This window comes from Monodon monoceros, unplaced genomic scaffold, assembly GCF_005190385.1.
Source record: "Monodon monoceros isolate NGI ecotype Baffin Bay Population unplaced genomic scaffold, NGI_Narwhal_1 Super_Scaffold_21, whole genome shotgun sequence".
Lineage (NCBI taxonomy): Eukaryota > Metazoa > Chordata > Mammalia > Artiodactyla > Monodontidae > Monodon > Monodon monoceros.
The window spans coordinates 95586971-95599217 of NW_021703778.1; positions in this window are offsets into that span (position 1 = coordinate 95586971).

The window sequence follows — 12247 nt, forward strand, 5'->3', positions numbered from 1 at the left end:
AGGGCTTCCGTGGTGGCGCAGGGGTTGAGAGTCCGCCTGCCGATGCAGCGGACAGAGGTTCTTGCCCCGGTCCGGGAAGATCCCACATGCCACGGAGCGGCTAGGCCCGTGAGCCATGGCCACTGAGCCTGCGTGCCTGGAGCCTGTGCTCTGCAACGGGAGAGGCCACAACAGTGAGAGGCCCGCGAACCAGAAAAAAAAAAAAAAAAAAAAAAAAACAGCAAGGGAAAAACAAACAATAATATACAAAGGAATCCCCATAAGGTTATCAGCTGATTTTTCTGTGGAAACTCAGCAGGCCAGAAGGGAGTGGCAGGATATACTTAAAGTGATGAAAGAGGAAAAACGTACAACCAAGATTACTCTACCCAGCAAGTATCTCATTCAGATTCAATGGAGAAGTCAAAAGCTTTTCAGACAAGCAAAACCTAAGAGAATTCAGCACCAACAAACCAGCTTTACAACAAATGCTAAAGAAACTTCTCTAAGCAGGAAACACAAGAAAAAGACCCACAAAAACAAACACAAAACAATTAAGAAAATGGTAATAGCAACATACATATCAATAATAACCTCGAATAGAAATGGATTAAATACCCCAACCAAAAGACACAGACTGGCTGAATGCATACAAAAACAAAACCCATATATATGATGTCTACAAGAGACCCACTTCAGACCTAGGGACACATACAGACTGAAAGTGAAAGGATGGAAAAAGATATTCCATGCAAATGGAAATCAAAAGAAAGCTGGAGTAGCAATACTAGTATAAGATAAAATATACTTTAAAATAAAGATTGTTACAAGAGATAAGGAGGGACACTACATAATAATCAAAGGATCAATCCAAGAAGAAGATATAACAATTATAAATGTTTATGTACCCAGAATAGGAGCACCTCAATACATAAGACAAATGCTAACAACAATGAAAGGAGAAATCCACAGTAACACAATAATAGTAGGAGATTTTAACACCCCACTTACACCAATGGACAGATCATCCAAACAGAAAATAAGTAAGGAAACACAAGCTTTAAATGACAAAACAGATCAGGTAGATCTAACTGATATTTACAGAACATTCCACCTAAAAGTGGCAAACTACACTTTCTTCTCAACTGCACATGGAACATTCTGGAGGATAGATTACATTTTGGGTCACAAATCAAGCCTCAGGAAAATTTAACAAAATTGAAATCATATCACGTAACTTTTCTGACAACAACGCTATGAGATTGGAAATCAATTAGAGGGAAAAAAATGTAAAAAACACAATAACATGGAGGCTAAACAGTGCACTACTAAATAACCAAGAATTCACTGAAGAAATCAAAGAAGAAATTAAAGAATATATAGAAATAAATGACAATGAATACACGATGACCCAAAACCTATGGGATGCAGCAAAAGCAGTTCTAAGAGGGAAGTTTATAGCAATACAATCTCACCTCATGAAGCAAGAAAAATCTCAAATAAACAATCTAACCTTATGCTTAAAACAACTAGAGAAAGAAGAACAAAGAAAACCCAAAGTCAGTAGAAGGAAAGAAATGATAAAGATCAGAGCAGAAATAAATGAAATAGGAATGAAGAAAACAATAGCAAAGATCAATAAAACTACAAGCTGGTTCTTTGAGAAGATAAACAAAATTGATAAACCTTTAGCCAGACTCATCAAGGAAAAAAGGGAGAGGACCCAAATCAATAAAATTAGAAATGAAAATGGAGAAATCACAACTGACACTGCAGAAACACAAAGGATTATAAGAGACTACTACAAACAACTATATGCCAACAAAATGGACAACCATGAAGAAATGGACAAATTCGTAGAAAGGTACAATTTTCCAAGACTGAACAAGGAAGAATTAGAAAATATAAACAGACATATCACAAGTAATGAAATTGAAACAGTAATTAAAAATCTTCCAACAAACAAATGACCAGATGGCTTCACAGGTGAACCCTATCAAATATTTAGAGAAGAGATAACACTGATCCTTCTCAAACTCTTCCAAAAATTGCAGAGAGAGAAACACTCCCAAATTCATTCTTCAAAGCCACCATCACCCTGATACCAAAACCAGAAAAAGACATCACAAAAAAAGAAAATTATGACCAATATCACTGATGAACATAGATGCAAATATCCTTAACAAAATATAAGCAAACAGAATCCAAAAGAACATTAAAATGATCATACACCATGATCAAGTGGGATTTATCCCAGGGATGCAAGGATTCTTCAATATATGCAAATCAATCAGTGTGATACACCACATTAACAAATTAAGGATTAAAAACCGATGATTATCTCAATAGTAGCAGAAAAACCTTCTGACAAAATTCAACAATGATTTATGATAAAAACACTCCAGAAAATGGGCATAGAGGGAACCTACCTCAACATAATACAGGCCATATATGACAAACCCACAGCAAGCATCATACTCAATGGTCAAAAACTGAAAGCATTTCCACTAAGATCAGGAAAAAGACAAGGACGTCCACTCTCACCACTCTTATTCAACATAGTTTTGGAACTCCTAGCCATAGCAATCAGAGAAGAAAAAGAAATAAAAGGAATACAAATTAGAAAAGAAGAAGTAAAACTGTCACTGTTTGAAGATGACATCATACTATACATACAAAATCCTAAAGATGCCACCAGAAAATTACTAGAACAATCAATGAATATGGTAAGGTTGAAGGATACAAAATTAATGCACAGAAATCTCTGGCATTCCTATACACCAACAACAAAAAATCAGAAAAACAAATTAAGGAAACTCTCTTATTTACCACTGCAACAAAAAGAATAAATTAACTAGGAATAAACCTGCCTAAAGAGGCAAAAGGCTTGTACTCAGAAAACTATAAAACACTGATGAAAGAAATCAACGATGACATAAACAGATGGAGAAATATACCATGTTCTTGGATTGGAAGAATCAGTATTGTGAAAATGACTACACTACACAAAGCAATCTACAAATTCAAGGTAATCCCTATCAAACTACCAATGGCATTCTTCACAGAATTGGAACAAAACATTTTACAATTCGTATGGAAACACAAAAGACCCCGAATAGCCAAAGCAATCATGAGAAAGAAAAACGGAGTTGGAGAAATCATGCTCCCCGACTTCAAACTATACCACAAAGGTACAGTAATCAAGACAGTATGCGACTGGTACAAAAACAGAAATATAGATCAATGGTACAAGATAGAATTCCCAGAGATAAACCCACATCCAAAAGGGCACCTATTTTATGACAAAGGGGGCAAGAACATTCAATGGGAAAAAGACAGACTCTTCAATAAGTGGTTCTGGGAAAACTGGACAGCTACATGTAAAAGAATGAAATTAGAACACTACCTAACACCATACACAAAAGTAAACTCCAAATGGATTAAAGACTTAAATGTAAGACCAGACACTATACAACTCTTAGAGGAAAACATAGGAGAAACACTCTTTGACATAAACCACAGCAAGATCTTTTTTGACCCACCTCCTAGAGTAATGGAAATAAAAACAAAAATAAACAAATGGGACTTAATTAAACATAAAACTTTTGCACAGGAAAGGAAACTATAAACAAAACAAAAAGACAGCCCTCAGAATAGGAGAAAATATTTGCAAATAAAACAACAGACAAAGAATTAATCTCCAAAATGCACAAACAGCTCATGGAGCTCAATATCAAAAAACCCAAAAAATCCAGTTAAAAAATGGGCAGAAGACCTAAATAGACATTTCACTAAGGAAGACATACAGATGGCCAAGAGGCACATGAAAAGATGCTCAACATCGTTAATTATTAGAGAAATGCAAATCAAAACTGCAATTAGGTATCACCTCACGTGGGTTAGAATTGTCATTATCAAAAAATCTAGAAACAGTAAATGCTGGAAAGGGTGTGGTGAAAAGGGAACCCTCTTGCACTGTTGGTGGGAATGTAAATTGATACAACCCCTATGGAAAACAGTATGGAGGTTCCTTAAAAAACTAAAAATAGAACTACCATATGACCCAGCAATCACACTACTGGGCATATACCCTGAGAAAATGATAATTCAAAAAAAGACATGTACCACAATGTTCATTGCAGCACTATTTACAATAGCCAGGACATGGAACCTACCTAAATGTCCATCAACAGATGAATGGATAAGGAAGATGTGGCACACATATACAATGGAATATTACTCAGCCATAAAAAGAAACGAAATTGAGTTATTTGTAGTGAAGTGGATGGACCTAGAGCCTGTCATCCAGAATGAAGTAAGTCAGAAAGAGAAAAACAAATACTATATGCTAAGACATATGTATGGAATGTCAAAAAAAAAAAAAAGGTTCTGATGAACCTAGGGGCAGAATAGGAATAAAGACACAGACCTACTAGAGAATGGACTTGAGGATATGGGGAGGGGGAAGGGTAAGCTGGGACGAAGTGAGAGAGTGGCATGGACATATATACACTACCAAATGTAAAATAGATAGCTAGTGGGAAGCAGCCGCATAGCTCAGGGAGATCAGCTCGGTGCTTTGTGACCACCTAGAGGGGTGGGATAGGGAGGTTGGGAGGGAGACACAAGAGGGAGGAGATATGGGGATACATGTATACGTATAGCTGATTCACTTTGTTATACAGCAGCAACTAACACAACATTGTAAAGCAATTATACTCCAATAAAGATGTTAAAAAAAAATACTGGCTGTTAGCTGGAAGCTTAGCAGGGCTGGAACATCTAGACGTGCCTTTGTCATGTGACTCCTGCTTCTCACAGTGCAGAGACTGACTTCTGAGAGAAATGTCTCAACAGTGGATGCTCCAAAAAGCAGGAATCAGAAGCTGCCAGGCTACTTAAGTGTTATGCTCAGAACTGGCACACCACCTCTTCCTTTGTGCCCTACTGAAGATAACAATCATAGAATTCATTCAGATTCAAAGAGGTTGGAGAAATAAACTCTTAATGGAGAAACGGAAAGGTCACAATGTAGTAGAGTATGTGAAATGGGAAATATTATGTGACTATCTTCAGAAAATATAATCTACTATATCCTCCAAGAGGCTTCTGCACTCTTAATTAAAAGAAAACCACAAACACAAGAGTAATCTGGGTTGGGGTATAGTATTTTAGGTATTGTGTAAAGTTGTGTAGGCAGTGAACTGTAAGTTGTGGTGACCTTGGCCTGAAAAGGAATTCATTATGTAATATTGTGAGAAGAAAGAGCCCTAGACTAAAATTCTCCTGGCTCTGCACTTTGTCAACTATGTAGCCCTGGGATAGTAACTAGACCTTAATATCTCTGTATTACTAACAACAATTCAGAGTTGAATGATCTATGAGAGGCTTTCCCATTCTTAATAATTAGGAAGCTATGAACTTAATGGTCACTTGCCTGCTGTGGATCAGAGGGAATGATATGATGAATGAACTGCTCATAAATTAAAAGAACACATTTGGAGCAGGGTTGACTTTTCTGGGAATCAATAGTTGACACTAAATACTGTAGAGAAAGTTACTGATGGCATTGATTGCTAGATTATTCCTTTGGCTCTGTAGTCCTAGGAAGGCATTTCCTAGTGATCTTCTATAATGGAAAAACTTTTAAGTTGTTTTTTCCTTTCCTATGTTTTTCACTCTAATCTAAACTCCAGTAAATAATCTCTGGTCTGCTATCAGGGGTAGGAGTTTATTAATTTATTTTTAATCAGAATAATCACTTCTTAATATTGGTTTATAAATCCATATTTTCATTCATTGAATGTCTTCAAGTAGGAACAGGATAGACCCAAGTCTATCACTGTGGATTGCTACATGTGAATTCGTACTTAATATTAAATGAGATAATGCATATCTCTGCCAAACTATACGTGAGAGCTGAGCCTAATAGCATGTAAAAGAGGACCAAGCCAGTTCACAGTCTCTCTGCTTTCAAGAATAAATGTGAGCAGCGCATAGACATAAAACCTGTGCTCTATGCAGGTGCTATGGGAACTTGAAGCTGTAGTGAATGAGATGTGTTCTCTCCAGTGAATAACCCAAGCAAGGGCTGGAAAGCAAATGTAAAATGTCAGACATCTTCTGGATAGAGTTCATAGAGGATCTTAGCACAGGATATGTGTCTTGCTAGTTTTTTGCATAATGAGAAGTTTAAACAATAGGACCAACTTGTATTTTCTATGACAACAACCACTTCCTGGACTTCTGGGGCTTCCCAAGTAAAACTGGTATCAATTTATCTCACTCCAGTCATGAAAAATTGCCTCCTCTCTGAAAACTGTCCCTCATTTACCTTTGCATATAAAATAGCAGAACAGCTTGTGGCATATTCCAAATTTTCTACTTAAATTGTACAGAAATACAACTGTATAATATCAACCAAACATTCATTGAGTGACTATTAGATACAAGGCATTGTATTTGAAGGCTATCAAAGGGTTTACTCATTCAATTCTTTTTTTTTTGCATATTTAACAAATATTTTGAGCGCCTATTCAGTGCCAGGCTCTGTTCACTATGACAGAAGTTATTGGTTGTCTACCTAATAGACATATGCCTCATCCCATCACACACACCCTTCCACAGAGGCAGCCTAGTATTAATTTTTAAAGTACCACCTCTGAGGCCAGACCACCTGGGTTACAATCCTGGTGTCACCACTAAATAACTGTGTGGCTTTAGGTTATTTAATATCTCTGTAAATCATAGATAATAGTGCTAACTACCTCATATCCTTGTGGTGGTGATTAAATAAGTTAATATACTATAATCAGTGGAAAAGGGCCTAGCACATCGTAAATGCCATGTAACAGTTAGCTATTACTATTGCCACTATTACTAAAACTGCTACTACTACTACTAATACCACAAACACTACTAACAAACTCTTGATTTTGTTTGAGTATTGGTGGCTGTGTCCTTCAAAGGAGGCCGAGTCCTAGTCCAAAGATGCATATCGATCTTAGTTGAAATTGGTCATGTAAATTCCATTCCTATTTTCATGGTTGTTTTAGAAATAGGCACGTGATGCCATTCTGTCCAGTGAAATGTGAGGCCATTATTGTTTGAGCGTGAAAGCTTGAAACTGCTTTGGAATGCAGGAAACTAGCTTAAGGATGAACACCTACATTCTGAGAATGGCAGAGAAAAAGATGACGATATCATTGAGCTCCTGAGTCAACAAACCCCCAAAACAATTATACTGGACTTATTGTTAGATAATAAAGATAATAATAGCTTTATATAAGCCATTTTCAGTTGAGTTTTCTGCAACTTACTGTTGAACGTATCAAATGAAATGATGTATCATTCCTAATCATGATGATTCATGACATCATTGAAGTTCCTTATTTATTTAAAGAAATATGAGAATCATATCCAAGGCTTTCTCACAAGGAAGAATGAAAGACCACTGGCAGAGGATGGAAAGTGTATCCTATTTACCCTAACTCAGATGTGGTGATATTTATTTTAACATCTACAAAAATTACAGTAAAGATAAGTAGAAAAAGGTATTAGTTTGATTCCATTGGTCTTTCCACATAAGAGCAATAATCCTCTAGGTCACTCTCATTCTGCACAGAGACATAACACTGCATAAGGGGAAACATCACCATGGGTCTGTTCTGTAATATGTGTGATAGTTGATTAAGTGTAATTAATCTATTAGGAAGTACCAGTAACAAGAAAAGTTAATTTGAGCCAGTTTCTCAGGTTAAACAGGAACTACTTAGATAGCCTCTCTCATGCCCTGTTTCAAAGATTCTGACTCAGTAGATTAAAATGTCTATGGGCAACACTTGAAGAAACACCAGTTTGAACATAGATTCAAAGATATGTAAACATAGATTATTGGTCTTCAGTTTAAACAAATATCATTTGCTAACAGAAGAGGGAAAATAGAAATGAATGTTTTAACTCTTCAGTGAGATCATCTTAATACATACTCTAAATTAGTTTATAACCTGTAAATAAAAGGTTAATTTTGGTTGAAAAGAGTAAAATGACTTCATTTACTACATTTCTGTCAACTCTAACCCAATGCCCTAAATACTTTACTGAAGAGAATTTGATATCTAGTAGTTCCACCTTGAGAAACTACCCAGAGTCACAGAGGAAAATTACACAGAAGTAATTCTCACCTTTGTAGGAAGAAAGCACACGTTAAATATCTGTATCACCCATTTAGGATCCAGACAGTGCCTTGAAAAAACCAAGGTACAGGGCTTCCCTGGTGGCGCAGTCGTTGAGAGTCCGCCTGCTGATGCAGGGGACACGGGTTCGTGCCCCGGTCTGGGAAGATCCCACATGCCGCGGAGCGGCTGGGCCTGTGAGCCATGGCCGCTGAGCCTGCGCGTCCGGAGCCTGTGCTCTGCAACGGGAGAGGCCACAGCAGTGAGAGGCCCGCGTACCGCAAAAAGAACCAAACAAACAAGGTACAATTAACCCATAGATATATGACCATTTAAAGTTTCGTACCTGATGGATCTATCCGTCTGAATAATCAGATCACACATCTGTGTTATTGAGTTCTTGTTCTTACATTCTAATCCCCTGTTACCTTCATAATTTATGTATCTGAGATGTCATCTGCCTGTTTGCCGTCAGATCCATTCCCTACCCTCTGCTACTCTAGCTGTGTTCCAGGGAATTACTTTTCCCAGTCTCACTTACTGACTTCTAACTAGGTTCAGCTGATAGGAGGCATCAAAAGGAATTTGGAGGGTGCATAAAAGGAAAAATCAATGTATTTTTCTGTCTCTATCTGTATCTGTCTCTGTCTCACCCTCTTCCTTTCCCTTAGGTGACATCTATGATAGCAACTGGGCCTCTGTTCCAAATCAGGCCAGATGTTTCTGCCTTACTGGTTTCAGCTATCATCAGGCATACCTAACATGGTTTCTGCTTCTGAATGTGGTCCCAGAGACTGGGAACTAATACTGTCTTTTCCCTTTAACCCTCCAGCCTAGTGGTGATAGTGGCTTTTTGCTGTTGCTAATTATCTGGGTTACCATACTGTCATCTTTTTGGTTTCTCAGCATTCCCTGTATTAAAATTTCTCTTGCCTGGAGTGGTTACTGTTTTCTTGAGTGATATGTTATCCTTGGCTCTTATTCTGAACTATGCAAATTATAGACATTTTTTGTAACATTCTAGATTTAACTTGACTTCTACCAGTTATCCTACTTTTCCAGTCATTGACTATTATACCATCTTCACTTGTATTCAGAAGTGACCTACATGCCCTGATTTCATGTATTCCCCAAACAAGATCAACCTGGTTGAAACACAGCCTAGTTTTAAATCAGTGTGTGATTAATTAGTTGTATCATTTAACCTGTGAGTTAATGTGACAGACCAAGAGGGTATCAGAACTTATATAAAAGCCATGTTATAATGGACTTCTAATGTCATTTTCTTAACTGTATATGATGGAGCTTTCATGGAGAGACTTTCAGATACAAACAGTAGAGAAAACTTTTAATATGAAATGTCCCACCTAAGAAAAGCCACAACAGAAGGCATATAAAGGGAACTTTTGTAGGACAAATGAAAGGCAACAGGGTAAGAGAATTATGTAATAGCAGAGCTAAAAGTTGGGCAAATTTAAATTTCTGAAAAGGTACGCAGTGTGTTAAAGTTATCATTGTTAGAGAAATGTAGAAATTGGAAAAGGAAATTCACACATAACAATATACAGTCCAAAGTATTGCCATATCATCTTTAATTTTTGCAGCCTTTCATTTAACGCACATAAGCCTCTGAATGTTCCAATACTTAAGGGCAACCAATAACAAAGGAGGGTTGTGTGGGGGACCACATCTTTTATTTTTACTCCCTTTGAGAAAATGTGCTGAGCTTAAAGGCTAGTTGCTGCCAGCCTTCAGTCTGCCCCACAGAGAGGAGTTTTCAGCAGTTCAACAGAAAATTTTATCAGGTAAAGGTGATATTTTAGTTAATGATTTCCCTGCTTCAATTCCGCATATACTGTTTTGTCTTTGAAACATGCCAAGAGATATATGTAAGCTGTCTGGTACATAGTGCTTTAACCTGTGTTGTTTCAAATCCATAGCAAAGCAATTTTATGTAGTAGGAGTAGCATTCTCTTACGTCTGCTATTGCTTTCTACAAGCAAATGGGTTCATCGGACACTATTAGCTCTAGCTATAGTGTTTGAAATGGATTAGTAAAACTACTCCGAGCTGTGGATTTCCTGAAGTCAGAGTGTTAACTATCTATCATGTATCATGGTGGAAGAAACTCCTTAGATAAAGAAAAACTTAGTTTCATTGGCTGACAAATAAGTAATCTTTAAGGAGGTGATTAGCCTCATTTTTCCCCCTTATGTTTGGAAGGATCCGATACCTTAAAATTTTTGGAGATAGCTCTGGGAGATGGCTGAGTGCAAGAGCCACAGAGTCAAGAACTTGACAGGGTATGATTGGGAATCCTGGGTTTGTTTACTAAACCAATTTCCTAACTTTAAAAGTGACAATAAGAGTAATGGGCCTTAAGATGTGTTATGAATTTCCCATAGGAATATGTACACAAAATCAAACTCTGCCTTACAATATGGCAATTTTAGCAATTTCTTGAACATCTCTATTTCCACCACTACATTTTTGTACCCAAGGTAAAATCCTCTCCAGACCAGAAGGATGCCACTTAAGGGAAAGAACAAAAAAAAAGAAAGAAAAAGAAAAATCCATTTTCTAGAGTAAATAATTTTCTTTTGAAAACAAAAGTTTGTGGTGTTTACCTATAATAAAAGCATAATGGTAAAGTTTGAACATGTTCATATCGCCTCCTTGCATTTTTAAATTTCAATTTTGGCAATCATCAGGGAATAAGACACTTTTAGATCCATCATAATGACCCCACTATCCCCCCCAAAGAACAACTCACAATTTTTCTAGGCATTTCTGATGCAAAATAGTTTGAAGATGTATGGCCTGGCAGGGTCTAAAAGTCAAAATGGAATTGCTCCTTACATGCTGTGGCATGTACCTTGGAGACCTGGGTTCAGATTCTATACTTCTACTTACTAGCTGTGTGACTTGATAAGATACTTTATCTAAGTTTATCTTCTCATCTGAACAGTGGAGGTTATTCCTACCTCACAAGGTTGTTTGGGTAATGAAATGAGATAATATAAGGAAAGTGATAGGTCATAGTTGATGTTCACTTACAAATCTCATCTACATGTCGTTTCCCTCTTAATTACCTATTTTAATTACAAAAATCTAAATGCTATGATCCAAACCATTTGCCCTGAAACATATAATTACCAATGCAAAGTCAAGGCTACCACTAGCCTATAAATGAAGAGCTTGGTAATTGCTCCTTCTCCTGCCCTAGCCATCAGTTACCTCATTACACAAAGCTTCTCCAAGGTACATATCCATAACCTAGGACAAAACCTAGGACCTCTACTCACAAATGTACTACAAAGAACAGAGCTAATTTTAATGTTCAACCAAGGCAGTAGCAAAAGGCCAGAATCCCTGTTCCTTTCCTAAATAGTGTGCCTTGTAGCATCCTATAATATCATCTTATAGGTAGCTGCCTATGCATGTGTGCGTACCACTGGCTTTGAACCAGTATGTGTGTGTACAATTAATTTTGTCTTTAGATTGAATCCTTCCTGATCTTGTTCTAATAGGCTGAAACCAGATAAATAAATGATGAACAAAGCTGATTATAAATGTGTGGATGCCTGTAGCCTATTGCACATTGGGGCACTGGGGTGCAGATTGCTTATACATAAAGGAAGGAATTCACCTGAAATAGCATGAAAGTGGATTACTAAAACATATTAGAATTACAAGATTTCAGACCCAGTAGTTTTGTTTTTTAATGGTTTAATGGATGGGGGATCTTACACGTCTGAAGCAAGGTCCTGAAGCAACAACCCAATGTGTTCAGCTGATCGCAGGGCAGGACATGGCAGCAAGCTTCCCTTCGGGGGCAGGGGGAGGCTACCAGTTATAGGGGGAATTGAGGGCAGGTTGGCTCATTGGTTACCAGCAGAGGAGCACATCCCTCACCGACGCTTTGATAAGCTATAAAGTGGTTAAAGTTAGAAAAATCATTAGCTGGGGCCTGGGGCAAGCATGTAGGAAGGGCAGTTAGGTGAGTAGGATATAAGTGAAGCAAGCACTGGTTGAGCTTTGCAGACAGAGTAGTTCTTATTTATTTATTTACACAGCCAAAATGGTAGGCATGT